The sequence below is a fragment of the Gossypium arboreum genome, chromosome 6 (assembly GCF_025698485.1).
Source record: "Gossypium arboreum isolate Shixiya-1 chromosome 6, ASM2569848v2, whole genome shotgun sequence".
Classification (NCBI taxonomy): Eukaryota; Viridiplantae; Streptophyta; class Magnoliopsida; order Malvales; family Malvaceae; genus Gossypium; species Gossypium arboreum.
Genome location: NC_069075.1, coordinates 5,626,766 through 5,635,466, shown reverse-complemented (window position 1 = coordinate 5,635,466; position 8,701 = coordinate 5,626,766). Strand labels below are relative to the sequence as shown.

The window sequence follows — 8,701 nt, the reverse complement described above, 5'->3', positions numbered from 1 at the left end:
TATTTCTCCTAAGCCACAATCCCGAAATCTCTTATTAATTTTATCCCCAAATTTTACCCGTTAGACTGTCTAAAATTTCCCCCTAAAATTTCCCCCTAAAATCGGTATCCTCAAAACATATTGAATTTTTCCCCCAAATCGAAATCCCCAGATCAAAATCCTTCCACCATTTCTGTGTTGCCATACTGATCCCTAATCCTCAGCATCTCTCTCACTGCAGTTCTTTCTTCTTTAAATCTCCATCTCTAAATCTCCTTCTCTAAATCTCCATCCCTTTGATTTTCACTGAAATCTAGTAAGTCTAAGTTCAAATCTGTTTTAGAAACTTCTGTTTTTTGTATCTGTTTTAAAAATGCATTTCTTGCATTTTTTGTATCTGTTTTAGAAAATATAAATTGAAGAGTAAAATTCTTGAGCTTTCCCTCGCATCAGTGATTCACATGAGAGCTATGGCGAGTGAGCAAGGCATGAGTAGTTGGACCGATCTTCTCCACTCATCCACCAAGCTTCTTGAGCAAGCTGCTCCTTCTGCTCAGTTTCCTCCTCTTCAGGTCCTGTTACTCTCTCTCTCTCTCTCTCTCAATATCAATTTACACAATGCTCGAGTTTGTAATGAATCGAGACAAACGTTGTTAAAGAAAAGGGGAAAGTGGTTAGGTTTTTGTGAATTTTTTTTTGCTTTTGCTTCTGGTTATGCTATGTTTGGATGCCTAGAAAATGAGGGAAATGAGGTAGTTTAGGAGATATTGAAATGCGGAAACCCTTCTATGGTTCATATATTTCTTGAGGCAGAAAATTTCTGGAAATTTCTCATGCCTCGTTCAAAGATGTGTTTTTTTAAGTGAGATTGTTCAAGGGAGCAGAGAACAGAAGGCTCTGCTGAACTGTAGTCCAGTAGTAATATCTGGTTCATCTCTCCGCTTTAATGTAATGATTGAGGAAGTTTTAGTAATAGGCAAAGGAACCACTGCATTTTCATGTATGTCCAAGCTCTAATTGTATTAATGTTTGCTTCTGAAGTTTAATTCTGCTAATGCTTTGTTATAGTGCTGCTGAATTAAATTATAGTATGAAAAATCAAGAATCTTTAACTTAAAATGTCTATTAATGTTTTAGATGAGAAATTTAGCTAAATGGAGGCCATGTCTTTATCAAGTTTTGTTAATTCCTTTAACTAGTAAACTGATTGGATTAGAAATGACTTAATATTGTTTTCCACTAAATAATTAGTCATTAATGGGGATTCATTTTCTTCAACTTCAGCAGAAAATTGGTTTTTAGAGATCTATTATGGAGGGTAAGAAATGGCTTATGTAGACAATTTAGCTAATAATAAATTAGGAACACGACACAATGAAATGATGTAGTGGTTTTATGAAATTTAACCATGAACTTTTATTCATCCATTATTTTGTATTATAATGAGAATAACTAATAAATACTTTTCCTTAGGTCATCTCCTTTTGAATGTTTCTGTTGGAGACATGGACTATGATACCCATGATGTTCATCATATTTATCTATATTTCCGTTAATATTTATTATCAATTCATATTATGGATATCAGTTGTTACTACGATGATATTAAGTGAATGTACCATCTCCTTGATAATGTCAATAAATTATAGTAACATTCATCAATATATCGGTAATTCAAGTTAATGTTTGATGTTAGTTGCTTAGAGTTAAAAACCTTGGTTGGAGGGTTATCTATTTGTTGATCCAAGCAAATTGAAAATTGTTTAAAATTTTTGTTTGTTTGTTTTCAGTGATTGAATCTTCAGTTGGTATGTATCTCAACTGAGATTATTGTTTTAAAAAGGAAATTTCAGTGATATAGATCCCATACATGAGGTTTTCACTAACAATCTGGTTACAATAATTTTATTCAGAGAAACTTAGATCAGTTAGAAGCACTATCAAAGAAACTCAAGGCAAAAACCTTAAGAACTGAGGCTCCTTCTCAATCCATTGCTGCCACAAGGTAACTTTTATACTTTATAATTTTAATTCATTACTCTTGTGATTCTTGTATTCACAGTCTGTTAAAACAGACAGAATGTTAGCTAAGAAAGTAAGAGGAAGTTGTTAGCTTGGAACATTGTTTAGGCTACAAACTTGGCTTTAAGCAACAATTTGAAGGGTTATCTTTTGTTTATTTCTCCCAGATTATTTATTTACCATGCGGAATATATAAAAATGGTCGCTGTTATGTTTTAAGGCTACTTGCATGGGACGGAATTAACGCTGAACAGCTTACACGCGATCTGAAGTCTTTTGAGTTGAAGATAAGTATTATTTTCCACATTTTCATTTATGTTAGCTCAGCTTTTGTGGCTTCTAGCTCAAGAACCCCCTAAACCTACCATAAAATTTGTTACTTGTTTTTCTTTGGCATATAAGGCTATTTAATAGATATTTTGAGGGGAATGGATATTGATAACGATATGTCAAGATAAGGACATTTTCCCCCTTCCCCCAAACTTTATCTGCTATGATTAAATGATATTTGATTTCAGCTTTTGTATTTTTACTGTTTAAATGCTACTTTTGTCCTAAAACGCATGCGTATGGTCAACTTTAGAGAGCTTTGCTATTGATTGCTTCACAATCTTGCTTCAAGGTCCCCCTCCCCCTTTTCATAGTTTTCTCTTTACTGCAATCTCACAAACCATGTTTTCCTCTCCTTGATCATCTTTCTGCAAGACAACATTTGAGGATATTTTCCCTGCTGAAGCAACAAGCATTGAGGAGTATCTGCAGCAGGTACTATTTGCTCTATGGATTGCCTACTTTTAATATAAGTTCAATAGATAATGACTAATGGCTCATTTCCGCTGGCTAATCACATTCTTTTGGGTTAGAGCATGTATTCAGATCCAATTGCTATTTACTAACTGGTTGTTGCATAATGTGTGAATTATAGCAATTTGGCTGTTCAACACACTGTGAAATAAAATAAAGGGCATTTGTAGTTAAACTACTTGCACATTTGAATGTTCTTTTGCGTACCAAATTGATTCTTCTTCAAACCTATGCCACAAGGAGGTGTGCTTCATGACTAAGGTTTTAACCCAGTTATTGATTCACTCTCCTTTAATCCACTAACCAGATAAAAAGGAGACTTTTTACTTACAAGCTATGTCATACGCCCCACTCTATTTCTTGTTTGTATGTGTGTATTTGTTTATTTCTGATATTATCTGAGATGGCTTGTAATCTCTATTATACATTTTGTTCCTCTTAAATTTTGGTTCATTGCAAATAACTTAGAATCAGTGAACCTAAAATTTAACAAATCGATGACAACTAAGTTTGTAGGTTTTCTGCTTTTACACGTTTGATTGGTGGTGTCTAATGCCTTGCAGGAAGATTGGCAAAAGGAAAAACGGGTCTTCTTACAGAGTTTGAGCAGAATTTCAACATTACCTAAGACAAACATGATTGATAAAAGCAGTGGTGGTATTCGTTCAGGTCAAATGGTTCCCATGGCTTCTAGTTCTTATGTTTCTTCTGGTCCTTCTGCCAGTGGGCTTCTACCTTTAGCTGACAAGCCAGTTGTTGAGAAAAAAGTGTCGGTATATGCGGAAGTTGTTAGAAATCTGAACAATGCAAGACAACAAGGCTTGCCATTTAAAGTAAGGATGATTTTTCCCTTTCAAGTTATAAAAATTGGTTGAGCAATTTTCCAAAATCATGAGCACTGAAATATCCTCTTGCAATTTGTTTAATAGTTTCTTGAATGATAATATGCTATATTTGTATGTGCATGATTGTCTTATTGTCTTATATGGCTATTCTACATTCCAGTTAAGTATTTGCTCAAACCTTCTGCCCAGTGAATTTGTTTGGTCTCTAGCATATTATTATTTACTCAACCTTTGATTTTTATATGGCTGATGTATTCATCTTCATTTAAAACATTAAGCAGCAAATACTACTAATATTAAACTATTCAAAGATGAGAAACCCTGCTAGAAACTAGTATTTCATGAACTATACGAATTGTGACTGATGGTTTGTTCTATCTGGTTGCAGGCCTGTGCCATCAGCGCTTGTGGTAATTTTGCGGTTCTAGGGACAGCAGGGGTTGGATTGAGAGATTCAATCTCCAATCTGGAATAAGTCAAGGTGGTTATGTGGACGACATTCCCTTTGATTCTTTGGCATTTTCTTCCATTTTTGTTACTTTGAATTTGGTATGAGCTTTTTGTTTTTCTTTCTTTCCATCAATGTAAATGTGCTTAAAATTTATCTAAAAATTCTCATCGACATAAATTTTCATAAATTGTATTATCTCTCTGTTGCTGGTAGATTGCCCATTTATTTAAACATAATATTTAAATTTTAAATTTAAATTCATCAATTTTATATTTAGTTTTAAAGTTAAAATTTTAATAGAAAATTTAATTTAATTAATATTTTTTATTTATCTTTAAAAGTATATAGTTTAAAGTTTCAAAATAAAATATAATATAGAAAATAAATATTATTTAATAAAAATATATTTTTTAAGGTTATATTCTTTAGCGGCGTTTATGGGAAAAGCGCCGCTAAAGGTCATGGTCTTTAGCGGCATTTGTGGAAAAAGCGCCGCTAAAGGTCATGGTCTTTAGCGTCGTTTTTTTAAATAAATGCCGCAAAATATTGCGGCGTCGGCTATAGCGACGTTTTTTGCGGCGCTTGTGAAAACGTCGCTAAAGGCCAAAAAAAACGCCGCTAAAAGTCTGTTCTCCTGTAGTGAATTGAAAAAGGATTGAATTGTAGAATAAATTATAAGTTTTGAGTAATAGGGACTAAATTATGAAAAATTCAAAATTTAGGGATTTAAGAGAAATTAGAGAGTTAAAACTAGTTTAAAGTGGGAATTGAATGAAAATATCGAATTAGTTTTGAAGAAATAAATTTAGTCTCGGTTTAGGGACTAAATTGGAATTTAGGCAAATGTTAAATAAAAATTGAATATTCAATGTGAAATTGAATTGTATTACATTAATGAATGTTAATTATTTTAATTTTCGTAGTCAATGTTGTGCTGGAAACCTCGACTAAGAAAGGAAAAGATAAAGTCAACGAGGAGTAGCTCGGAAGTTTCGGTTTGTATTTCTATAATCCAAATCTAATTATTAATTGTTGTATTTTGATTTAATGTTTATGGTAAGTAATTAAGGTGAGTGTTATGTTATCATCTTGATATTGAATTGAGATTATGTGAATTTGTGATTGATGTGGATATTAGATACCGATTGTTGTTGAATTATGAAACTCAAACCCTATTAGCTATATCGGACTGAGTCGAATATAGATGGCATGCCATAGGATTGGAAGAGTTTAGAGATTCTTTGACCTCGAGTCGATGAGACATTGGGTGTCAATCTATTACTTCTGATTAATTCGATGAGGTACTGGGTACTAATTTACTTCGGTTTAACCGATGAGACACTGGGTGTCAACTTATTACTTCGAATTATCTGATGAGGCACTGAGTGCCAAACTGATGTATTTTGGTTAGATCCGTGTATCCGTCCGAGTCTGAGTTGTGTTAATAGGGGTAATTTACAAGAAGTGATATTATGAAAGGTATTTGAAAATATCAAATGTGAAATGGAATTGATACATATGAATTATGTGACATATTGTGAAAAGTAAATTGAAATAGCAAAGGACGAGAATTGAATGTATTATGAATAAATTGATAAATTGAATGACTATTGTTGATGTATGATAAAATGTGTATGTTATATTATTTTACTTTAAACATTCAGATTATAGAAATACTACTGAGTTTATACTTAGTGTACGGTTTTGTTTTCTGTGCACAGGTTAGGTACTTAAGTTGATCGTCAATTCAGCATCCATCAACGATCTTGATCTCAAACATGGTGATGTATATTTCTTTTATGTCGGCATGTACTTAAGGTGTCTAAATGTTAACTATTTTGTGATTTGGTTGTAATTAAGGTTATAATTTAAATGTTGGTTTATATATATATATATATATAGCTTATGTTTATGTTTGAAGTTTCAATAGGATGTGTCAAACTTGCTATTTAAATGTTCAAGTCTTAGGTAAAAATTTGGAATGAAATTGGCATATTTATAAGTTTGGTTTGAATGATGTTTAAATTATTATGTTTTGATAATATAATTGTGGAATTTTTGAAGATACATTGATTAGGCATCTAAGTTGGTTGTTTTAGTATGTTTTTAAGGTATTTGATTATGTTTTGAATTGGTTGAACGATTGGTATTTGAGTTGCTTAGTGTTCAAGATTGTAGGGAATGATAAATTTATTGTTTAAGGTTCATTTTGAGTCCACATGGCTAACACACGGACTTGTGTTTTGGCCGTGTGTCGCCTGCAACCTTAAAATTTCAAAACAGAATGCTAAGGTATTTTCACACGGGCAGAGACACGGGCGTATGTCTCAGTTGTGTGGGACACACGGCCTAGTACACGGGTGTGTGGCTTGGCCGTGTGACTCAAGTTAAAGAGTTACACGGGTATGGACACTGGCTAGGACACGGCTGTGTGTCCCTACTTCGAATGCCCACACGACCAAAGACATGGTTATGTCTTTTGACTGTGTGAGCCACACAGCCTGGACACACGGGCGTATAATATCCTATGTTTCTTTGAAAAATTTTGATGTTTTTGAAAAAAATTTCATGAGCACCCGGTTTAGTCCTGATTTATTTCAAACATATATTTTGGGCCTCGAAGGCTTATAAAAGGAACAATATGATTAATTTATTACATGTATGTCAAATGATATGAAATGTTTGAATTTGATCTAATAAGTCTGGTAATACTCCGTAACTCTGTTCTGGCGACGGATAAGGGTTAGAGGTGTTACAATTCTGATTCTATACATACATGTCTTGACACATTGCATGGGGTTGGATAATGTTAAAGGATGGAGATTCTGTATTGACAGTTTAATGATTTGCATAATTTAATGGCTTGATCACATATATTTGAATTGACAATTTAACTGCATATTGCTAAGCCATCGTTAGCAGGCAACCCGGGGTGGCAGGTCAACGTTGCCGGGCAACTTGTGATGACTTAACTGGTGTGTTTTTGGATGGAAGAGTTCTGGGGAACTCTATTTTGGTGTGGAGTGGAGTTGGGTAGAATGTTTTCTAAAAAAATCCGCATTCTGATTTTCTGAAATATCGTATTGGCATAATCATACATATTCAAATTTTGTTTGATTAATTATTATGAATTTTTCTATGATTTCCGTATTTGTTTATTATATTGTATATGACCATAGCTTGATTTTTAGTTATACACTGAACTTAATAGCTCAACCATTTTTTTCTGACATTTCAACACATTTCAAGTAATCGGTAAGTTAGAGTCGAACGGCGTGCGGGTGCTCAGATGGTTTTATCAGTTATTTTTAAAAAATAATGATTTTCGTAATTTTTTTATTTTGGACTTCTGGGGCTATAATTTGTTTTTGGGTTTTCTATTGGTTTCTATTTAATTCATTGATATTGATATTTGCGAACATGATACTGTTAAATCTTGCTGGGTTAACAATTTAAAATTTTAATAATCTTTGAAATTTTTCCTTTGTAAACTAAGTAACTCCTAAAGAGTTTTTCTGTAAATAAACAAATGGTTTTAACAAGTGTTTGCCTTAAACTAGAAATGATTTGTCAAAATAGATATTACCAAAACATATAATTTGGAATTCAAATTCTGGGTTTTAAGTGAGTGTTTTCTTGACTTAAGTTTTTCTAAACGTTCGTAAAAGTTTTGCCAAAGTGTATATTTTCTGAACGCGTTTAGTTTGATTGAAGCAAATGCTTTTAAACAAGTTGAATATAATTCCTCAACATCCGGGCATAACTTTTAGGCCGAGTTTAAGGTGTTACAGTTGGATTGTTAAATTAATAATTATACAAAAATATATTAAAGCATATAAAATTACTATGGTTTCACACCGGTGAAAGCAGATCCTTCCCCTTTTAATATATAAAATTAATTATATCTTTTAAATTAATGTATTTAATATTATTTATAAATATATTTCTTTATACACCTAACTAATGTAAATAAAATATTAAATACGATTTGAAGTAATGAAATAAAACAAACACTAAATAAAAATATTAAAATTGTTGAAAAATATGGGAAAAAAATTTAATGTAAATATCTCCAATCACTCTGTGAATGCCTCGAGCTTCTAGACCTGTGCACCCCAAGCCTCCTAACCTAATATGGACACGTTGTTCATTGGTTCAAAGTGGTCGATGTTCGTTCTCATATATCTTTTGTCTCCGATAAGTAAGAAAGGATCTCTTCCAAAATGAAAATCTTGAATTGAAGCATGTCATTTTACCACAAGCTATTTATCGTAGAATCGGACCCGTTTAACCATGAAATCACTCTCCTAATGCATGTTATTTGGAAGGTTATTGATGAAGATTGTTGAACACCTTGCGTTTCTCCACTCCATTTTTCTAATGTTCGGCCCCCCTTGGTTATAACAATCCGGAACCTCCCTTAATCTAAGTTATTATAAAATTAAAAAAAAAAAACTCTAAATAAGACAATAAAAGGTTTTATTTATTTATTTATACCACATTAGAGCATGATGAACAATACAAATAGGCATGAATAAATAGACAAATACTAGTGGCATTGAAGACCTGACTTACCAATACATTAGAATTTCACACATAA

General features: G+C 32.5%; 1 long non-coding RNA gene across 3 annotated transcripts; it reads left to right on the top strand.

Moving 5' to 3' along the window:
* LOC108484610 (uncharacterized) lies at positions 1–4,352 on the top strand. 3 transcript variants are annotated; one of them, XR_008284393.1, is made up of 6 exons: positions 1–295; positions 433–551; positions 1,893–1,984; positions 2,169–2,766; positions 3,369–3,638; positions 4,039–4,352. It is a non-coding gene; the product is annotated as an uncharacterized LOC108484610 (long non-coding RNA). The 3 variants fall into 3 exon arrangements; XR_008284394.1 differs by having other exon boundaries at positions 386–551; positions 2,222–2,766; XR_008284392.1 differs by having other exon boundaries at positions 386–551.
* Positions 4,353–8,701: the final 4,349 nt, after the last annotated feature.